Raw genomic sequence first — 22,960 nt, 5'->3', positions numbered from 1 at the left:
TTTGTTAACTGCCATGTCAACCTGGCAAGTGCAGCCACTTACCAGGCCCTACCCTACCCTTCCCTTTCCTTGCACATAAGACACCCCTATGCTATGACCAAGGTACCCCCCTGGGCAGGGTGCAGTGTATGTGAAAGGTAGGACATGTACTGGTGTGTGTAATACTGTCAATTATTGAAAGGCTATCTTGCCCATAGGAAAGAATGGGGAATGCTTTGTAACATTTTACAAGCATATCTTCCCATAGGATAAGATGGAAAATTGGAATCTGGTATCCCTGAACTCAGAATTTAAAAATACATATTTTAGCAAGGATAGTTTTTAAATTATGTGTTTGAAAATAGCACTTTTAGAAAGTGGCTATTTTCTTATTCAACCTTTCTATGTGCCTCTGTCTGTTTGTAGATTGACTGTCTTGTTTCAGTGTGACAGAAATAGGATGTGCATTCCCTGTGATGTGTCTGGAGCCAAGGATCACACTGACAAAATATGTTGTTGTGCACTTGCAGAGTGCCCCCAGAACTGGTTTGTACTGGACTTGGAGCCCCTGCACAAAGGGATCAAAGACATTTTGTGGTATAGGTATCTGACCTAAAACCCCTGAATTTTATGCTACTTCTGGAATCAAGAGGAACCTTTGCTGAGGAGAAGAAGAACTGAAGAAACTGAAAATTACTGCTCTTGCTGTGTGTCTGGGGTTGGCCTGCAGTTGCTGATTCTGTCAAAGAAAGGAGAAGGACTTTGCTGTGTCCCCTGCTTGCGAAAGTCTCCAAGGACTTGAGGAAGAGCTTGCCTCCTATTTTAAAGTCTCAGGGACAAAAAGACTTCATCCCCAGTTCCCCTGAACTTCCTTTCTTGGAGTTTTGACCTGCCAGGAGGTGCCTGTGACTGTTGGGCCTCTGGAGGTTGTTTCTGCTTTCGGAGCTGGAAGAAAACCCAAGAGAAGTAAGAAACCCTGTTTCCGACGCAGTTGACGCTGCGATGCAGCGACCCGCACCAGGGCCCGGGGAGCCGCTCCTGAACGACGCACCGTCCGGCCTGCTCCGCAGCTCCAACTCCCTATGATGCCCGCCGACGCTGGCAGTGATTGGCCGTGCCTGATGCCAGCGCCCGCATCAACTTTGTCCACACCAGCGGCTGCTTCTTGGTATCACTGTGCCGATTACCGCCGAGAGTGACTCGATAAACTTGCCGACGTCACATCGCCGGAGCAGACATCGGCCATCTTCGACACTGTGCATCGTCACCAACATTGTTTTCAAGGTACTGTTGTCTGGGGGTCTGTGACTTTGCCCCCAATGCCGCAATCCTCGTGGGCGGTGCCATGCTTTGGATTTTGTGCTGTCCTGACGTTGCAATAGCCCCAGTTTTGCTATTTGATTTCTACAAGCTTATTTGTGCAATATCCTTTTTAAAAGACATTTTCCCTGAGTATCTGTATGCTGGATTTGTGTTGCTTTGGTCTAGTTTAGATAAAGATAATTTATTTTTCTAAACTGGCATGGTGTCCATTTGTGGTGTTTTCACTGTATTACTGTGATGTTGGTACAAATACTTTACTCATTGCCTTTGGGATAAGCCTGTCTGTTCGTGCCAAGCTACGAAGAGGGTGAGGAGGGGTTATCTAAAGTGTGTATTCCCCCTTACCCTGACTAGAAGCAAGGGTCTCTATTTGGACAAAGGTACCTACCTCCGTCAACTAGAGACCCCCATTTCTAACATGATGACTACTACAAATTGTAGCTAACATCAGATTATGCGTTTTAATCGGTTTTATTTTCATGGCCTGTCCGAAGCCAGACTCAAACTTTACACCGCCTAATAATGCCATTCAGAGGAGCGTGTACATTTCACCTCTACCTATTTTTCAAAACCGTGCAGCCTGATGACCTGCATCTGACTCTGGTTACTAAATTTCAATCCGACCTTCAGAGCAAAGTTTCAACAGCTTTTGACCATGCAGCTCCAACAGGCTGCCAGAGACAAAAACTGCAGCAGCAAGGCCAATGACTGGATTGAAGAGGTGTCCTGCTTCTTGGAAGCTTTGGTCGAGATTGTATCAAATCTTGGTTAATGTCTGAAAGAATGCTGGGATCCCTTTCAAAGATGCAAATCAAAAAAGTCCAATTTCCAGGCCTTAATCATTGAAATTATGGATTGCACTGCATAATTGCTTTGTAGCGCTTTGTTAGCAGTGCTGCCTGATTGCCAGACCGAATGGACTGCCCTACCCTGGATTCACTTCATTCTTAATCAAATTAACCCAGCAAACTTAATGTGACCTTTTCCTATAGAAGTCTACCACAAACTTTAAAGCCATACAAAGTTGGGCTCATTTGTTGAATCTCTCAACTTCTACATAGCCCCTGTGGCTGCTATTGTTAAAGCCAGTAATACTGGGTATCGTATATCTGAAGACAAAACCCCAATCTAATTAATCATAGCAACCACAGGGGCTCACTGCAGACCTCCTGACTCTCATTCTGTTCTCCGGCTACTAGTCGCAAGCCAAGTGATCCATTGACTAAAAAATAAAATCAGACGGCTTGGCTCTACCTCACACAGGAAAATTAAGAGGCTACGTTTAAGTGTAAACCTAAGTACACCCATTCATATAGTTTGAACATAAGGGACCCCCACACCTTCTTGCAAACCTGGCGAATACACATATGTAGCCATGACGAGCTTCATGAAATAAAGTCTTACTCCCCTCTCATGTAAATTGTACTACAGAGGATGTATGTTCCCTCCGACAACTACTTATTAATGGGTCACCAAGATGACTTTTTGCGTGAAAGTTGATATATTTAAGTTGCTCTACCCTAAAAGCCTACAGACACATGATCACTACAGAAAAGTTCACAAATGCTAAAAAAAAGCCAGCAAAAATAGAAATCTCATTGGGTTTGTTACCTTGGCTCTGGATGAGCTAACATTTTCCATGTTCTCAATGCTGCAGATGCAACTGTGCGGCATTTTGCAGCAGGCCACTCGTATGTAGTCCCAGAAACTGCGCGGGCTTTCATATCCAAACCAGGAGAATTGACCTGAATCAAGAGAAAGGGAAAAGAATGAAACATACATTTATTACTGCTAGAGAACTATAGATGATGGGGGAGTAGGGCTTCAGAGTGCAATAAATATATTTTCAGTCTTGTGTCGAAAGCATGTCTGATGTTGGTTGCTCAATGACAAAATAACTATTTTATCTATAACCATCCCTTAAAAAGCACTTGCACTGAAAAACAAGATAATTCGGTTATCTAATAGTGAAAGGGACGACCTTTCAAATCACCTGGAATTATCCATTTGAAATACCTTTATCTGCTGTTCTACAGCAACAAACACAAATCCGCGGTCAAAACGGTCCTTTTTTAGTTTCAATAGGACTGTTATTGAAAATTGTCTACATACACAACATCAATACCTTAATACACATACTCCTCCTTCCCCACCCTAGAAGCACCACAGCTAGAACCCACCTAGCCCACCTCTTCCCAATAGTCTGATTTGTTGTTAACAAGTGTATTATATGCCTTACTTTGGATTTCAACCAGTTGAATCCCTGCAATGTTCTGCCTAATAATATCACCTCTCAGACTGTTAAGTCGACACTGTAAAATGCATTTAATTTCCCCCATTTTTCCCTACAGAACGATTGTGTTTTCAAGCAATGCCATAGTATATCCGTTTTGGAAAAATCATCCCCATGGCGTTTTTCTCACGTTTTTAAACTTCCTTTGTTCATGCCATGGAATGTGGGAGGGAGTTGAAGCTAATTATAAACTATTTTAAACAGGATATCTTTACACTACATATGCTTAGCCGAACTATTCGCTCTACCAATTTTATTTCATCAGACATCTCCTAATAGTATTGCTGTACAAGTTTTTCAATCTTTATCAACAGTACTTTTCCCCAAAGTTGACGCCTCCCGACCCCCAACTGGGCCCCCTGCCAACAATTTGCAAAGCAGAAATGGAAGTGTCCGTTTGCCCTGAAACAAATTTCAAGTGGGTCAATCTTTACTTGTGGCTGTGTTTTATTGAGCAGGTGTAGCCCGTAATGTCTCAGCTGTGAGTATCTTAAATATTTGGTTCCGACACCAGAAATCAGTTTTGTCTTCTTGGAACATCTTGATCTCAACACTGTCAAACAAATCCTGCCTTCCATTCTCTCTCCGTCAAGTCCTGGAGTGACATTTTTATTGGACGGGTTTATTCTGGTAAATTACATGCGTGAATTGCATTGCTTTCAGTGGTATCTCTGGTGATGTTTGAGCAAAGTTCCTTCAAAATTTGTACCCATCAAAATTTCATGGTTAACTTTAGTAAAGATGCATACAAGAACAGTTTATGCATGTATGCTTGAGTAAGTGGCATCTTCTAGCACGCTGCTGAGGGTTATACCGGTTGTTAAAGGCCCTGAACCAGAGTTCTATTACGAGGGTGAAGGACTAACAACCAGTATATGCATAACCAGTTGCTCCGCCCTTATTGGCAGGTTTTACTATAAATGTCCTGTCCTCACTCAGGCCTTTTAATGCTGCCAGTTGGCCTTTGCTTAAATTTGGCTTGACAAACTTATTATTTTTCTCAAGCTTATTTATTGAGGAGAGGACTACTTGCTCAAAAGCATAAATCTGTTTTGGGATATTCTGGTTAGGGATAAAAGTGGATTTATTTCTCAACCCCGTTTCATTATCAATTGTGGGTGGCTGATTATTGAAAAAGGCCTCAAGTCGTATTTTGCGACAAAAGGCAATCATTTCCATTTTTATTTTTGTAAAATCCGTTCGTTTATTGGGAACAAATTTCAATCCCAAATTCAGCACGGATTCTTCATCTGTTAAAATTTTGGTCGATAGATTTACTATAGTCGATGGAACCGCTACAATTTGTAGCTGTTTTTCCGAGTACGCATCTCCCATAGTATTTTTTGTCTGGGTTTCCCTTGGTGGACCTTCTCTAAAAAAGCAACCTGCTTCTCATTATTATTGCCTCTTGTATTCTTTATAAACACTCACCATCACCTTTGCACCTTTTGGTCCTGAAGAAAGCCCATAAGACCTAACTAGGCAGATCGGGCTGAAACATGTCGGCCATATTTTAGTTCACTAATCTTTGAGTGCGTTGAGAACCCCTTATACATTCATAGAAACGCACAGCTTTAATTCCTCCCTAACGGGCTACCAGAATCCAGACCTAATAAAGTTTATATCTGGATGTCCGGGTATTTTAGTTCTTACATGTGCACTATCCACATCACTAGATCACTACTGTTTTTAACCATGGGTAAGATCCTCCGGGTGGAGGCTGCATGACCATACTGACTCAATGATTATGCACAGACGTGATGAAGAGCGGAGAATCAACATATACCGCTACTAAGATCATACCATCACATGCATGAGGGTCTTTTATCTTGAGACACCCCACGTTTCTCCTGCATACCCTGGTTATGCAGGACAAGTGATCCTTTCCTTGTGATTATTTGATATATACCCAAGGAAACTGAATTGGATCAGAGCTTCCTTCTCCCTCATATGATTGTTAGATAACCAGTATAGCCAGGACCAGAAGGACTTTAAGAACATTATACCTTTATTGGGTGGAAAGTTCTAAGTTAAAAAGAGAGAAACCGAAACACAAACATTGGAATGTTGGAGCGCTGGGTTTATACCAGCCATTGTAAGACTGGAGCTACTGCATTCTCTTCAAATGAGCTATCAACATTCTAATGTTGTAATCACAGTTTCATCCAGTTTCAAAAGCAAGTTCTTCGTCTAGCCATTGCAATCTTGAGGAGACAATGTGCAGTTAAACTACTTGCACTTTTCCAATAATGGTGTGAGTGTCCTAAATGGTAGTGGCAGCATCAATCAATTAACCGACAAGCATTTCTATAGCGGCAAAAACTCACATGGCAATTAGGCGCTGTCTCCTAAACAAAAAAATCTATTTCAACAGGTATGTTTTAAGTGCTTTCTGAGATGGGGGAGCTGATAAACCAGATGCTGATAATCTGCTGTCCTCGAAAAATCATACCAATTTTACCAGACCTGCAGATCTAGTGACTTGAATGAGCTACTCGCCCTAATTGCTCTTGACCCACAAACCGGTCTCAAATTGTGCCCCCGGGCGAATATTGTTTTTCCTTGAGCTGCCTTTTTAGGTCTTGCTTGTGAACGCAGCGCTTGCGAGACTATTGCTGCCGCTTTCTGTCCCGAAGGGATACAGGAGGTGGCACGCGCGGACAGGAGATGTGCACGCACATCTCCTGTCCGCGCTCACGGCGTTTGAGCAGAACGCGCACTATGCGTGTTCCACTCTCACAGTGACAACTTGTTTAAGAAGGCGAGACAATGTTAATTCATCTTCCAGTGGTAAAACCCTTATTTAAATGGGGGAAGGGTTCCGGAGGGTTTACGCTTCAGCCGGGCTCTGAAAATAGCCTGTTCCTGTGTTTGGTGATAACCGTTTAGGTGGAGGCTGACCCAGGAAGCACTGTGCGATCCCTGGAGAAAAACGCCTCTCAGCAAGAATACGGGGCTGACCTTTGTCTGCTCGAAGTCACAGAATTCTCAGCGCTACTTTTCTTATGCTCGTCTCCCCACAAATACTGTCTGTTCGATCTCACAGCTGAGCAGCTACAGTATGCCTGATTTACTGCATTAGACATACCGTCACTCCAGGGACCTCTTATCACCTCTTAACACCTGCTTCTTTTGAGCCAAGAGGGGCACATCACCGGGGTTTAAAATCCCCTTCCGTTACTGGCAGGTGTGTCGTGGATGCCACCACAGTCACGTGCACTGTTCAATAATGTAAATTGTAAATTGATACTTGTATAGCGCACTACTCACCCGCAAGGGTCTCAAGGCGCTTGTACGAATACCGCTGTGGAACCCATCCTGGCTTTACCTGTGAGGCGTCCACTCCTGGGCACCCCCAAGGTGGAGGCCAGGCATCCTTCGCGTTGTGGGGGCCGTTGTGGAGATTAAGCAAGCTATTGCCCAGAGTTGCAGAGTGGTACTCCATGATTGGAATAGGCACAGAGGCGAGAATTATCAGGTCTGTGGAATTTTTGAGCCCAAGACCCGCTGAGGTGGGGAATTGAACCCTGGTCCCGGGCTAGACCTCTGCATCATTGAGCCACACTTCTCCAGCTCGAGGGGGCATGATGCTGATCAAACTTCACATCTCCCCTCGGTCTGCCTGGCTGTGCTACACGGGAAACAGGGTGCGGCATTGTGTGGTATTTCACTTGCAATGATATAGCGCCTACAACAACACCACAAAGAGTCGTTGAAATGCAAAAGACTACTCCCTGGGTAAGGGGCGCGTTCAAGTGGAGTAAACTGTATTTCTATTTCTATTTCTATTTAAAATTATTTGTACAGTGCACGTACACCAGCGGTTTCTTGGCGCTAATAACTGAAAGAGGTCAGAGAAGAAGTCCCGGGGTAGGCGAAAAAAAGAGAGACTAAGGAATTAATTAAAGGATTTGGCAAAAAGGTGTGCCTTGAGTTGTTTTCGAAATAACAGATATGAGGTTGAGGCTCTGAGTTCTGCAGGCAGAGAGTTCCAAAAAGTCGGGGCGAGGGTCGCAAACTTCGAGCCTCCCCATTTCTTTCTTCGAAACCGTGGGACAGTGAGGAAGGATTGGGAAGATGACCTTAGTTCCCTAGATGGAGCGTAGGGGATGATCTCTGAAGAGATGAAAGCTGGCGCCGTGCCCAGTCGTGCTTGGAAGGTGATAGATGCAAGCTTAAACTGGACACGGGCCCAGACGGGAAGCCAATGTAAAGCTTTCAAAAGGGGAGTGGTATGGGAGGATTTAGGGAGTTTGAACACCAGGCGTGCCGCCTGGTTCTGGATCTGCTGCAAACGCCGAAGGCTATATGCAGGGATACCTGCATATAGGGCGTTGCCATAATCCAGGCGGGATACGACCATGGCAAGGGTGATAAGTTTTAGTGCATCCGAAGAAAAAAAACGGGACACCTTGCGAATGGTGCGAAGAGCCAGGAAAGAGGAAGAAACCACAGAACTCACCTGGGAGTGAAGGGTAAGTTGTGAGTTGAGCTTGATGCCAAGGGTTTTAACCGAGGTGGAGGGAACAGGTGGGGCACCAAGGGAAGGGGGCCAGAAAATGGGGGACCAGGGGCTGGATGAACCACCCGTCAACACCAGCTCGGTCTTGTCTGGGTTGAGCTTAAGATGGTTGTGGTTCATCCAGTCTCGGATATGCATCATGATAGTTTGAAAGTTGGAGACAGAATCGGGGGAAGAGGAGAGGTTGAACACAAGCTGGGGGTCATCCGCATAATTAAATACGGTGACCTCCATTTGTTGCAATGAAAAGATAAGAGGGGAGATGTAGAGATTGAATAAGAGGGGGGAAAGGGAGGAACCTTGGGGAACCCCGCACTGAACGTCACGGAAGTCTGCAGTGAAGTCACCCAGGCGAACAGCCTGGGTGCGGTCCCTCAGGAAGGAGGATAACCAAACCAACGCGGTACCCCCGATCCCCGCCGCCCTGACACGGGAAAGTAAGATGGAGTGGTCCACCGTGTCAAAGGCGGCTGAGAGGTCGAGGAGAACCAGGGCCTGAGGTTGGTTGGTATCCATTCCCTCCCTGAGGTTATCAAGGACCGAAAGCACTACAGACTCCGTGGAGTGTGCGGGGCGAAACCCGGCCTGGCGGGGGGCAAGGGCCCCGTTCTTCTCCACGAAAGAACTCAGGGCGTAGGTGACGTGACGCTCGAGTACTTTCGCCAGGAAAGGTAGGAGAGAGATGGGGCGGAAATTGACTGGGATAGAGGGATCGGCACCAGGCTTTTTCAGGATAGGGACTATTACAGCAGATTTAAGTGAGTTGGGTACCACACCCTGGGATAAGGAACTGTTGAGAAGGTGGAGGGGGGGATCTGGGCAATTAGAGAAGATATGACGGAGGATATGAGCCGGGCAGGGATCTAGCGGGGACCCTGATTTAACAAGTGGGATTATGGCATTTATTGATTCCTTAGTTAGAGGTGGGAGGGTGGTGAGATGGTCCTTGGGAGGAGGACACTGAGGGTCCACAAAGGTAAGGGAAGGAGAGGGAATATTGGTTTTAATAGTTTCGATTTTTTGAATGAAGAAATTATTTAGGGAGTGACAAAGTTCCAGAGAAGGGGTGGGTTTGAGGGAGGTTCGGTCCGAGAACGCTAGATTGTGAACAATCGAAAAGATTTCCTTCGATTTGCTTTCGGCTGCGAGGATTTTGGAGGAAAAGTAGATGGTTTTTGCCTCAAGGATGTTTTTCTTATATAGGGTCAGGATGTTTATAAACTCTAAGCGTAAGGAGGGGCAGTAGTTTTTCCTCCAGGCCCGCTCAGCACGCCGCACCGCCAGTTTAGTGGCTTTGAGATCTTGATTAAACCACTGGTTGGCGTCATTCTCTCGTTTGGTTGAGACCCGCTTCAGAGGAGCAATGGTATCACAGCCTGCAGAGAGCCATTGATCAATGGCCATGACCTGAGAGCAGGTAGATAGATCTTGGAGGAGGGGAGCGGAGGAAGTGAGTGAGGAGGATAGACTGTCAAGGTCTACTCGGCCCCATGCTCGGACCCAGGTGTTTTTGGGGAGCGGGGGCTTGATCGGGGGGTGAATGGGAAGAGAAAAGGAAATCAGGTGATGATCGGACCAGGTGCAGGGTGAGATTGAAAGGGATTCAACGGGGCAATTGGAGGACCAAATCTGGTCGAGAGTATGGCCTTTGACGTGGGTGGGAGAGTGAATGTGGGAAGTAAAGTTAAGAGAGGAAAGGGTATCTGAGAACTCCTTGGAAGATGGGCATTCGGCTTGGTCAGAAGGCCAAAAATTAAAATCACCCAAAAGTAAAATGGAAGAGTTGTTGACTATGATAGTAGCCAGAACATCCAAGAAATCCGGAAGGAACAATAAGGGAGATTGGGGGGGACGATAGATGAGAATACAGGTAAGAGGGGGCGTGGTGGAGGTGGTACGGATGGCTAAAAACTCAGTAGTAGCGATATCAGGAAGGGACAGGGGCTGAAAGGGGAGGTCGGTTCGAGCGATGACCGCCACCCCACCTCCAGCTTTACCATTAGGCCGGTCGGCACGGATAGCGTAGTATGGAGCAGGTAGAGTAGCCAATAAGGTGGGGAGGGAGTCGTCACGGAACCAAGTTTCTGTTAAAAAAAGAAGGTCGGGGGCATGGAGATCCAGCAAGACCGACAGTTCATGGGCGTGGGCAACTGCAGACCTAGTGTTTAGATAGAAAGCCGTAAGAGATCTAGGAGCCGCTGGAGAAGTGCTACCGCTGGAGGGAGTCGGGGGCACAGGTTGAGGCCAAGGTATTATCAAAGGGGCAGGAGGAGCTAAGCCAAGAGACGAAATGTGGGAGCAGGTGGAGGCAGATAGCGGCCATGGGCCCCGAAGGCAGCGCAGTTGGGCAGGCGAGTAGGAGATAACGCGAGCAGAGTGACATGCCCCTTGCCCCGTACGGTCGCGGACGAGCGCAGACGAGCTTGCCTTAAGCGCGCCTTCGGCGCGCAATCGTCGCGCCCGCTGCGCTCGTCCGCTGCGCTTCCTGCCAAGGCACATAATTTTATGTTGATTGGCCGGGGCGTTGGAGGGGGTGTGGCCAACCGAGGTGGGCGTGTCTCGTGGCTCGCCTCGCCGTCAGGAATGGCGACCAAGATGTAAATAAGCGTTGCAGCGCGAGGCGCGCTGTTCAGGAGAAGCAAGGGTCAAGCAGTAATTAAAAGGTACATGGTATTACAATAATTTTAAAAAGATGTCTTTCGCTCTCCCGGCTTCCGCCTCAGGAGTCTCTGTCAGTGTCGCGCTTAGAGAGCTGCGCGCACTTTTTATAGGTTTGGTGAGGGGGCGTGGCCAACCGAGGTGGGCGTGTCTCGTCTCGCCGTCAGGAATGGCGACCAAGATGTAAATAAGCGTTGCAGCGCGAGGCGCGCTGTTCAGGAGAAGCAAGGGTCAAGCAGTAATTAAAAGGTACATGGTATTACAATAATTTTAAAAAGATGTCTTTCGCTCTCCCGGCTTCCGCCTCAGGAGTCTCTGTCAGTCTGGGATGGGTGGGAGGAGGTGGGTTAACACTTTAAAGATCACTACTGAGGCAAGATCACTACTGAGGCAACAAGAGCCGATCAGACAGGATTCACTTACTGGGAATGCTACTGGCGCGTCACTGCCAGCTTTAACTGCCACTCAACAGGACCAATGTATTTTCGTTTCATTTTTATAGCGCAAACTCATCCATAAAGTTTTTGGGACGCTTTACAGTGTATTGTAATAACAGAAGTAGTGTAAATAGTGTGTTTTTAATAATATTTAAATCCGAATTTCCCTTTTTCTTAGATTTTGGGCTTTGCCCCCCACAAACCTGGCAAGTTACTTGATTGCCTCCAAGATGCTATGTGTTTCTGCAGTATAATAACAAGGGGAATAAAGGCTTAGTAAAAGCAAGCATTTGCAATGCAATAGGTCTTGCATTTACGCAAGTTTGAGCTATTGGCATTGTAAATAATGCCTTTTATTTAGGTTTAGGTTTATAAAACATAAATAAAAGCCATTGTCATTTTCAATGCCAATAGCTCAAACTCACGTAAATGCGAGACCTATTGCATTGCAAATGCTTGTTCCTAATAGTCACATGAGAGCACCTTCAAATATCTGAGTTCATCAGGTCTGCTGTACAAGAAACGCTTTTGATTTAATAGACTAAACTTACGCTTTCTCCCTGTATAATAACAATCCAGCCCACATGTAGGGTACACATCAATCAATCAATCAAGGACATTTATAGAGCGCACTACCTACCCGTAGGGTCTCAAGGCGCTTGGGGGGGGGGGGGGGGGTGCCGCTACTGCTCGAACAGCCAGGTCTTGAGCTTCTTCCTGAAGGAGAGGTGGTCTTGGGTCAGGCGCAGGTCGGCCCCGAGGGAGTTCCAGGTCTTGGCGGCCAGGTAGGAGAAGGACCTTCCTCCTGTAGTGGCTCTGCGGATGCGTGGGACGGCGGCGAGGGCGTGGCTGGCGGATCGGAGGTGGCGTTTGGGAGCGTAGAAGTTGATTCGGTTGTTGAGGTAGCTCGGGCCTTGGTCGTGGAGAGCTTTGTGTGCGTGGGTAAGGAGGCGGAAGGTGATTCTCTTGTTGACCGGGAGCCAGTGCAGGTCTCTCAGGTGTCCGGAGATGTGGCTGTGTCGTGGGATGTCGAGGATGAGTCTGGCTGAGGCGTTCTGGATGCGCTGGAGTCTCTTCTGGATCTTGGCGGTGGTTCCGGCGTAGAGTGCGTTGCCGTAGTCCAGTCGGCTGGTGACGAGGGCCTGGGTGACGGTCTTCCTGGTCTCTGTGGGGATCCACCAGAAGATCTTCCGAAGCATGCGCAGGATGTTGAAGCATGACGAGGAGACGGCGTTGACTTGCCTGGTCATGGAGAGGGAGGAGTCCAAGATGAAACCCAGGTTGCGTGCGTGATCCGTCGGTTTGGGTGCGGTGCCCAGGGCGGGGGGCCACCAGGAGTCGTCCCAGGCGGAGGGCGAGGAGCCCAGGATGAGGACCTCCGTCTTATCTGTGTTCAGCTTCAGGCGGCTCGTCGTCATCCACTCGGCTACCTCTCTCATCCCTTCGTGCAGGTTGGCTCTGGCGGCGGCGGGGTCGTTGGTCAGGGAGAGGATCAGCTGGGTGTCGTCGGCGTAGGAGATGATGTTCAGGTTGTGTTGGCGTGCGATGGCCGCGAGGGGGCTCATGTAGACGTTGAAGAGAGTCGGGCTCAGAGAGGATCCTTGGGGGACGCCGCAGATGACTTTGGTGGCCTCTGACTTGTACCCCCAACTTGCCTCTTCCTTCACTAACAGCATTGTCATAATGGCATGTGCAAATGGCAAAATATTTGTCGTTTGCACATCACCAGGTAAAGTGCTTCAATTTGTTTTGACTTTATTAAAGTCTGTTTCCATTAGTGTTCTGAATTACAAAACATGTGCGTTCCTAATTGCGGATATATATTGAAATATTTCTGTTAATTTGCAAGCTATTTAAATGTTAGAAAAAAACAACCTCTCCTTTCACAGTTATTGTGAGACATTTCCCTTTACAAAATACTGTGACCTTGCAGTCAGAGAAAGCAAACCAAATCCGAATCTCTAGGATAGAATAAGTAGCAATTTGTAAATACACTTAAACTGACATCTGACCTCTTTCTGTGAAGGCACAGCAAATGTGGCAAGATAAAAACAACATTTAAAGGCATCTTTAGTGCTAATTTACTTTCTGAATGACAGAACACCTGTTCTGTGTCAGCTTGAGCTCTCTACAGAATGAGCCAGTCGGCCCTAAAAATAGCTTGCTCTGATAAAATCAGACTCGCCATACCGAGTGGAAATGTAGATTTTTTAAGGCCTGATCTCGGAACGGATACCAGGTAGTCTGCACTCATCTCAGGTACCGCTTTCCAAATGACTCACTGCTGTTAATTTATGTGGAGTCCGTATATACATACGGGAACTCACATGAAGATTAATTATGACCTCAGTAGAAAATTTGGGGCTCAGTATTCTGGTCTGCAATCATAAATGGCAACCCGGGAGAAAGACAAAACATTCCCCCACCCCACTTGGCCCTCCATCTTGGTTTATGGCCAAACTCACTATGATGTGGCTCATGAATCCATCCAACAAAATCATGTGGCAAACACTTCCAAAATATTTTGCAACTTGAGAAATGCTAAGCATAAAAAGAAAAAGTGGGATTTTGCAACAGAAATAAGAGAAATAGATAAATATACGGTGCCCAAGTCTCAACCAACTTTGTGCTCGGAAAAGACAAATTTGCGTTGGAAAAGTGAAACAGCCAGCATGAAGTTCCCTCAAAGAGTTATATTCACTACTACAACACTTTGAAAATGCAGCAGTGCATCCTACGTTTAGACACTCCAAAATGACTGTCCTTGCAGAAATCTTATCATTGGGTTCTTTTCCAGAGTAAGGTCAATATTAATTTAATGACCATGGTTTATAAAGGCCTTCAGGCAATTGCCCCACTGTACTTCTGTCAAGTGGAATTGAAAAACATGTACCAGCTAGATATTTATCCTCTGCCAATGTCTTTCCCAAGACAGGTCCTCACACCAAGTGCAAATCAAAGGGTAACAGGAGATGTTCTCCGATTGGTCCCAAACACAGGAGTGAACTTCCTTGACATATCAGTAGAGAAGGGTCCTTGATGTACTTGCACAAAACTTTGAAATCCTGGTTTCTCTTAACTTTTGCTTCATGATCTGATGTGCCACCTTTCATTTGATTCATGGCGCTTAGTCATGGGTTAGACCATTATTCAGTATAAACAAAATAAAAAATAAATTCAGGGTCAGTGTTTGTTTGCAGTTTACGATAATGGTAAATGTCCTCCCCATGTGGGTATTTTGTTTTCACAATCTTAGCTCGTAAGTTACATAATAGTCTCATTCAGACCCGATTGATACTAGGGGCTAAAACACCTTGGTGCAAATTCCATTATGCTGGGGGGCTCACAGTGTATGCTGCCAGTTTATGGATTTATGCTAATAGACAACTCACACAAATGGGTTTTGTACCCGTTTGTATTTTACCCCCATGTTTACATGCGTTGTGCTTACTGTTCGTTCAGCAAAAAGCTGGTGATGATAGTGAGTGCAAAAGGCCAGCGAATGCAAGTTTGCTCTCTGCGGCCACAATGTGCTGGTCGTAAAATAGGTGAAAATAAATGTGTACAAATCTTTTTTACTAGCTTCATGGTGTAAAGGACAAATCAAGTAGGTGATCCTAGAGGACTTCAGAGATGTGCACCAAGCAAATGATGTCCCTACTCAAAGAGTTGCAACTTTGCAGTTGCTCACATACATTTGCAAAGCCTTTCCACAACATCACCGCACTTTCAACCTTAACCTAAATGAACAGGCTTAATGGTGCAAAATGCGTAGGAAACTGCATCAAAAATGCCCATTTTATAGAATGAGTGGATAGATGGGGTGTTTTAAATGGAAAATGATTTCCCTGTAAAGATTTTTGTTGTTGAAAATGCATAAATTCTTTGATCCATCACAATAGATGTTCTACTATTCAGATGCTTTGCACATGGGGACTGTAAGAAATTAGGTCAGTGGATGAGAGGGTTGAAACCCACCCTCAAGCAAGAACCACAATCCTTGTTAGGGTGAAGCACAAGCACACCCAGAATTAACCTCTCTCGTATCTTGGCACAGAGCAGTTAGGCTTAATTTAGAGGCAATGTACAAAGTGTTTATGCAGTACTTCAAACAGTAATAACAAACATTAAAAAAACACACCAAATTTAACACAGAGTAAAGTTCAATAAATACATCTAGACCAAAACAAAAATCCAATCAGTAGAACCATACATAGTCAGGTTCAGGGATGTTAGCAATAATAGCGTCAAAAAGCACAAAGCTCCAACTGTGGAGATCTGGTCACACCTGACTGGGACAAAGTCACAAGTTCAAATTTACCACAATAGAGTGCAGTCCTACTAAAAGGGCCCAGTTAAGCCAGCTGGCCCAGTTAGTTTGCGGCGCAATGCACGGTCCCACGGAGAGGATGAGTTGTGCTGCCAAGAAGATGCGAGGTCCGGGTAACAGATGCATCGTGCACAGAGTTGGTTCCATGGAGCTGATAGACTGCGATGTGAGGCTCTACATCGTTCTCAAGGAAGTGGGCAATGAGGAGGCTTGTGATGCATAGTCATGCGTGGAAGAGTCGTCGCACACCAGCTGGTTCGGAATACGCTGTGGGGCCTGCGATGTGGAGACGTGCATCATGCAGCAGTGCTTCCGATGAGGCTGTGGTGGCGATGCAAAGTCCTTGCAAAGTGCCATGCAGCAGAGGCATAGCATTGTTTCTACTCTGGGAGATGTGTCTGTTCTGCTGAGTCCACAGATGGATTGGCAGAGCACCTTCAGACCCACTTTCAAGTATCAAGGATTGGTGTGGCAGGACTCCCAGATGGCAGAGTCCAGGTGCTGGGTTCAAGGTTGTTGAAAGCCTGTTATGTCCCTGAAACTTCAGATCAGGAGGCCAGTCAACTAGCCTTTGCAGCCACTCGGCAGTCCTAGGTTCAGAGATACAGGTCCAGTCTTTCTCACCGGGCAATGAGGCAGCAGGATAGCACAGTAGAGCAGCAGTCCTTCCGAGCAGCAGTCCAGCAGAGTGGCAGCCCTTTAATCAGCTCAGCAGTCCTTCCTAGGAGAGTTTACAGGTGCAGAAGTGTACTGTACTGTTGGGTCCAACACTTATACCTGGTGCCCACTATGAAGTGGAGGAAACTTCTAGAGCAGGGGTCTCCAAACCGGTCCTGGAGGGCCGGATCCATGCCAGATTTTTTGGATATCCCCATTGAGATACATGTAGTTATTTTAAAAATCTGACTTGGATCCAGCCCTCCAGGACCGGTTTGGAGACCCCTGTTCTAGAGGTTTCCACCCCCTGATGTGTCGGGTATTCACTTGATCCGCCGTGGCCCCAGCTTCTCTGGGGGTCAAAATGGACTAGTGACAACAGTTTAAGAGAGCTCATGCAGAGTCATTTTGATGTGAAAGTGTAGTAGGTCTTAGCTCCTCCCCCTCTTTAACTCAGAGTGGCCTATCCTGCCAACACATATCTTTCCTTTGTCTCACTATCTGAGAGCAATACACAAAGAACAAAATCCAACTACACCTAGTCATGTGAACCAGGATCAGGCTGCATGCACAAAATATTTAGGAGAAGATGCCAACTTTCTAAAACTGTCATTTTCAGAACTGCAATTAAAAATCTGACTACCATTACAAAGGGACTATTAATCAATCAATCAGTCAATCAATCACTGCATTTCTAAAGCGCACTACATAACCATGAGGGTCTCAAGGCGCTGGGGGAAGGGGGGCCGCTACTGATCGAAGAGCCAGGTCTTGAGAAGTCTTCTGAAGGCCAGCAGGTCCCGAGTCTGTCTTAGGCTGGTAGGGAGAGTGTTTCAGGTCTTGGCGGCGAGGTAGGAGAAGGATCTTCCGCTGGCGGTGGCTTTCCGGATACGAGGAACTGAGGCGAGGGCGGCTGAGCGGAGGCTTCAGGTGGGGGTGTGGAAGCGGAGTCGGTTGTTGAGGTATGTAGGGCCGGTGTTGTGTAGTGCTTTGTGTGCGTGGATGAGGAGTTTGAAGGTGATCCTCTTGTTGATGGGGAGCCAGTGCAGGCCTCTCAGGTGGGGTCTGATGTGGCTGCGTCGGGGGACGTCAAGGATCAGTCGTGCCGAGGCGTTCTGGTTTCGTTGTAAGCCTTTAAGGAGCTTGGTTGTTGTTCCTGAGAAGAGGGTGTTTCCGTAGTCGAGTCTGCTGGTGACGAGGGCCTGGGTGACGGTTTTTCTCGTGTTGGGGGGGATCCATTTGAATATTCTGCGGAGCATTCAGAGGGTGTTGAAGCAGGCCGCGGAGACGGCGTTGACTTGCCTGGTCATGGAGAGGGTGGAGTCGAGGATGACCCCCAGGTTGCGTGCGTGGTCTGTGGGTTACGGGGCTGAGCCTAGTGATGTGGGCCACCAAGAGTCGTCCCAGGCTGATGGGGTGGGTCAGAGAATGAGGACCTCCGTCTTGTCTGAATTCATCTTCAGTCTGCTGTCCTTCTTCCAGTCGGCTACGGCCTTCATTCCTCTGTGGAGGTTGGCTTTGGCGGTGTGGGGGTCTTTGGTGAGGCATACGATCAGCTGGGTGTCATCGGCGTAGAAGACTATGTTGAGGTTATGTTGTCGTGCGTGAGCGGTGCCATGTAGATATTGAACAGCGTCGGGCTGAGGGAGGATCCCTGTGGGACGCCGCAGATGATCTCAATGGTTTTTGAGCGGAAGGGTGGGAGGCGTCGCTCTGGGTTCTGCCGGAGGAGAAGGATGTTGGCCAGGGCCTTCTCTTGAATTCCGGCTTCATGGAGGAGTGCTGATATGGTTCGGTGGCAGACTGTGTCAAAGGCTGCTTATAGGCCCAGGAGGATGAGGGCGGCTGCTTCTCCCTTGTCCATCAGGATCCTGATGTCGTCGGTGGCAGCGATGCGAGCGGTCTCGGTGCTGTGGTTGCTGCGAAAACCAGATGGGGAGGGGTCCAGGATGTTGTTGTCTTCGAGGTAGCAAGTTAGCTGTTTGTGGATGATCTTCTCTGTCACTTTTGCCGGGAACGGGGTGCGATGGTTGTGCTGGCTTGGTTGAAGATGTGGTGAGGGCAGGGGTCGGATGGGGATCCGGAGTGGATGGAGTTCATGGTTTTGACGGTGTCTTCGTCGCTGATGTGGGGCCAGGTGGTCAGGCGCGTGGCGGTCGCAGGGGTGGTGGACTCGGTGGCTGGTGCGGGGTTGGCGGTGTTTAAGCAGTCGTGGATGTCGGCGATCTTGCAGTGGAAGAAGGTGGCCAGGGAGTCGCACAGGTCTTGTGATGGTGGGATGTCGGTGTTGGAGCGTGGGTTGGAGAGTTCTTTCACGATGCTGAAGAGCTCTTTGGTGTTGTGTGCGTTGTCTAGCGGCATGGTAGCTGTTGGGAGCGTTGGTGTGTGGTGGGTTTCCTGAAGGTGAAGTGGTCGCATCGGTGGTCGGTCCAGTGGGGTTCGGTGGTGTGTTTGAAGGAGAAGTAGGGGCTTGTGGAGAAGATGGGGTCCAGCCTGTGTCCAACGGCGTGGGTGGGTGTCGTCACAAGCTGTTTGAGTCCGAGGCTGGCGAGGTTCTATATTAGGGCGGTGGAGTTGGCGTCTTTGTTCGAGGTAGAAGTTCAGGTCCCCGAGGAGGATGTAGTCCGTGGAGGCGAGGGCGTGGGTGCTTGCGAGGTCGGCAATGATGTTGCTGAACTGTGGTCGTGGTCCAGGAGGTCTGTAGACGAGTGTTCCTCGGAGGGTGGTGTTGGGGTCGGTGTGGATCTGGAAGTGCATGTCCTCGGCGGTGGTGAGGGTGTGACCTGTGTTGGTCGAGACTCTGAGGGTGTCCTTGTGGATGATGGCAATTCATCCTCCCACTCTGTTGGTGCGGTCTCTGTGGGAGATCTTGTAGCCCTGTTCGATGACTATGGCGATGTCTGGTGCTGAGGTGGCGTTCAGCTAGGTCTCCGTCAGGAAGGCGACATCGGGGGCGGTGGAGTCTAGGAGGTCCCAGAGTTCAATGGCGTGTTTGCGAGCAGAGCGGGTGTTGAGGAGGATGCAGCGGAGGTGGTTGGGTTCTCTGGTTGGTGGTTTGCTAGGCTGGATTCTGGTGAATCTGCAGTTCCGGCATGTGAATGGTCCGTGGGTGCTCTTCGGGGTGGCCTGGCAGCAGGGGTGGTCTCGTCCGTTGTTGAGTGCACGGAGGGTGCTGGAATCGTAGTGCAGTCTGGCGTTGCGGGGGGTGCGGGGTCCAGGGGTTCTGGCGTTGGGCACGGTCCAGGCGCAGACGGGCTTGCCTTTGACGCACCCACTGCGCGGGACCACTGCGCTTCTGTGCGGTGACCTCCATAAGAGGCGAAGTGGGAGGGAGGAGCAGGCGGGAGCGGGGGGGTCAATGGGCGAGGGACACGAGGCAAAGGGGCGGGGCCGCAGGAGAGCAGGGGCGGGAAGCGGGGGCAGGGGGGCACGGAGGGCAGTGGCACGAAAAAGGAGCGCCTAGAGCAGACAACAAGAAGGAGTACAAGCACAAAGATGGCAAAGACAAAACCACAGTTTTTAGACACTAAACTCTACCTATTCAACTGTTCCCAATTGGGAGTTACATCTTATTAAATGTAATAAGTTTATGTTTAGGCAATTTTTATAGCGCGCAAATACCCAAGGTTGTCTTGACGCTTAACTGATCAGATGATGACAAATAACAGATCTTAATGTGGAAACAGCCAGGTTTTTAATTGCTTCCTGAAGCTAAGGAGGGTGGGGGAAGTTTTAATTGTAAGTGGAGGTGAATTCCATAATCTGGCCGTGGAAATCATAAAGCATCTGTCACCCCAGTTGGCTTTCCTTGTGCGTTGGACTTTAAGCAGGTAAGTGAAGATGAGCGAAGGGTCCTAGGAGTTACAAGAGGACGGAAAGCTTGTTTGAGAAACTGAGGGCCAGAATTGTTAATAGCTTTGTAAGCAATGCACAGTGCCTTAAATTTTGTACGGCTTTTGACAGGAAGCCAGTGAAGCTGTCGAATGAACAGAGTGATGGAGGTGAACTTGGGTATGCCCAATAAGATTCTGGCTGAGGCGTTCTGCACTAGCTGAAGCCTATTGAGAACTTTTTCCTGTGCGTTGAGGAGGAGGGCATTACAGTAGTCCGTTCTGGAGAAAATGAGGGTACTGATCAAGGTTTTACCAGCTGAAGTGGAAGGTAAGCGAGAAGCTTCTTGATCTTCTTTAAAGTAAAGAAGGAATTGGAGACTACCGAGTTGACGTGATGGTGGAAAAGCAGTCTATCGTCAAACACAACTCCAAGGTTACGAACCTTAGTGACAGGTTCGGGTGGAGGTCCCATCTCAATGGGCCACCAGTGGGGGGACCAAACAGGTTCAAGTTTCCCAAATGTCATTACCTCTGTCTTTTCAGAGTTTAATTTTAGACAGTTGGCAGACATCCAGGAGCTGATGGCAAGCATTCCCTCTTGAAAGTTGGCAGCAACTGAAAGTCCATCATGATGTACAGATAGAACCAGCTGGATGTCGTCGACATAGGTTGTGAGACTAATGCCGTAGGACTTGATCACCCTCACTAAATCCGAAACATAGATATTAAACAAGGTCGGACTTAGCGAGGAGCCCTGCGGCACTCCGAACGGAAGGGAAAACGTGTGGGAGAAGAAAGGGCCTAATTTTACAGTTTGAGAGCGATTGGCCAGAAAAGAAGCAAGAAGGTCTTTGGCTTTATGCTGGATGCCGATTACTGAGACACGGTCAATCAGAGTGGGGTGATCGACCGTGTCTAAGGCCGCGGATAGGTCGAGCAGTATTAAAACTGCTGCACCGCCTTTATCTAGCGTCATTTTAATTTCCTCAGCCACTTTTATTAGGGCTGTCTCGGTTCAGTGCCCTTGTCTAAAAATCATTTTAGTTTGGAAAATGAGTGTCATCTAGCAGGTTATTTGCATCAATGAATTTGGAAAGCTGCATGTTCATTAGTTTTTCAAATATTTTTGCAGGGAAAGGAAGACAGGCAATGGGTCTGTAGCTGGAAGGGGAAGTGGGGTCCAGAGTGGATTTTTTCAAAAGTGGCTTGATGATGGCCTTTTTCCAAACTGTAGGACATGAACCAGTAGGGAACATGGTATTACAAATATTGGCCAAAGCAGGAGAGATGGCATCAGGGATAAGGTTGAGGATGGAAGGAGGACATGGGTCCAGGGGTGATCCTGACCTGGTACTAGAAATTAGACGAGAGATTTGTTCCTCAGAGACAAAGTTAAACTTTGAAAAAGAGGGGGAGCTGATGTTTGAAGGCTGGTTAACTGTATTGAGAGTTGAAGAACGTTCGTGCAGGAAAGCAGAAAAAATAGAAGTGACTTTTTCCAGGAAGAAATCTGCAAGGGAGTTGCAGAGGGGTTGAGACGTGTCGGAAGGGGGTATGGGGAATTCGAAAGGTGGTTAACCACCTGAAACATTTTCCTTGCGGAGTTATGTGCCTGATTGATTTGGGAGGTATAGTAAGTCGTCTTTTCTAAGACAATGAGGTCTTTGTACTAGGACAGGGCGCTTTTATATGAAAGTTTATCAAGAGGGTTGTAGTGCCTGCGCCAGCGTCTTTCCAGATTTCTGCAGTGTTGTCTTTGCAAACTGAGGGATACAGAGAACCATGGAGCGGAAGGGGATTTTCTATTACGGTGAGTGGTTTTGGGAGGTGTCAGTGTGGAACACGCCGTGTCCAGGATATTGAGATAGTTACTTGATGCTAGTGACGGTTCTGGTTCAATGTTATTCTTTGGGAGAAGTAGAATTTGCAATAGTGAAAAACTAATTTAGGAGTTTTTCAATACGAGGACATGTGAGACTTAAAAGTAGCTGTCCTACATCTTAGATAACTACACCCTGCCATCTGGGCTGTTTAGAGCATACCCACGGAGTTACATATGTATTAGGAAGATTTGGGGCTGGCAAATGGTTTATTTTCTCAGGTTAAAATGGCATTTTTAAAACTACACATGCAGCTGCAATGGCGAGCCTAAAACATGTTTGAAGGGCTGCCTTAAGCCGCATGTCCACTAGCAGCATTTAATTAACAGTCCCTTGGTACAAGTAGTACCACTTTAATAGGGATTTACAAGTACTTTAAATGTGCAAATATTCTTATGTTTTAAGGAGTGAGCACAAGTTCTTTAACACTGGTTAGCAGTGGTAGTCAGTAAGCTATTTAGCATACATTAAAATGCATAAAAAAACACTTTGATGCTCGATCAACATTACTAATATCCATACATGTAGGATAAAATTGTGATTAATAAACTACACTCGACTATAAAAAATATTCAATAAAACCATGTGCAAACATATCTCCTATTTAGGCTAAAATAATAATTTGTCTATGTCCTCTCATGCGGATTCAGTGCTATAAGTAATACAAGTATCCATTTCTCACAATTCCACTTACTGAATATTAATTATGGGTTAGCCTCAAGGATCATAAGCATTGTAAAGATAGACTGCATTTTAGAGCTGCCCTGAGAAATGATGCAACAAAAAAACATACATGGACATCTTCCAATTGTTGTATGAAAATTAAAGCTGGTAAATACGGTCTAAAATCATATTTACATATGAGGGACAATCTATAAAGTGCAGAAGACTAGAAGGTGCATATTGGATTGTGTAGACTTTCCATGACAGGGACAAGGCAGCAAAAGATTCAATGAATAAATATTTTCAGGGAAAACAATCATAAGTGGAATAAGGTTTAAGTGAAAACATATCAAAATAAATCATATCAAAATTAATCAGTGCTGTA

General features: G+C 47.1%; 1 long non-coding RNA gene across 1 annotated transcript in view; it reads right to left on the bottom strand.

Annotated features, from left to right (window-relative positions):
- LOC147668247 (uncharacterized) overlaps nucleotides 1–22,960 on the bottom strand; it is a 320,115-nt gene that overhangs the window by 13,939 nt on the left and 283,216 nt on the right. Inside the window, exon 2 of the long non-coding RNA XR_015304142.1 lies at nucleotides 2,914–3,047. This is a non-coding gene — a long non-coding RNA (uncharacterized LOC147668247). The remainder of the gene's footprint in view (nucleotides 1–2,913; nucleotides 3,048–22,960) is intronic.

The sequence above is a fragment of the Lissotriton vulgaris genome, unplaced genomic scaffold, assembly GCF_964263255.1.
Source record: "Lissotriton vulgaris unplaced genomic scaffold, aLisVul1.2 SCAFFOLD_2034, whole genome shotgun sequence".
Taxonomy (NCBI): domain Eukaryota; kingdom Metazoa; phylum Chordata; class Amphibia; order Caudata; family Salamandridae; genus Lissotriton; species Lissotriton vulgaris.
Note: the sequence above shows the minus strand (reverse complement) of the source record. Positions and strands in the feature narration are given on the sequence as shown.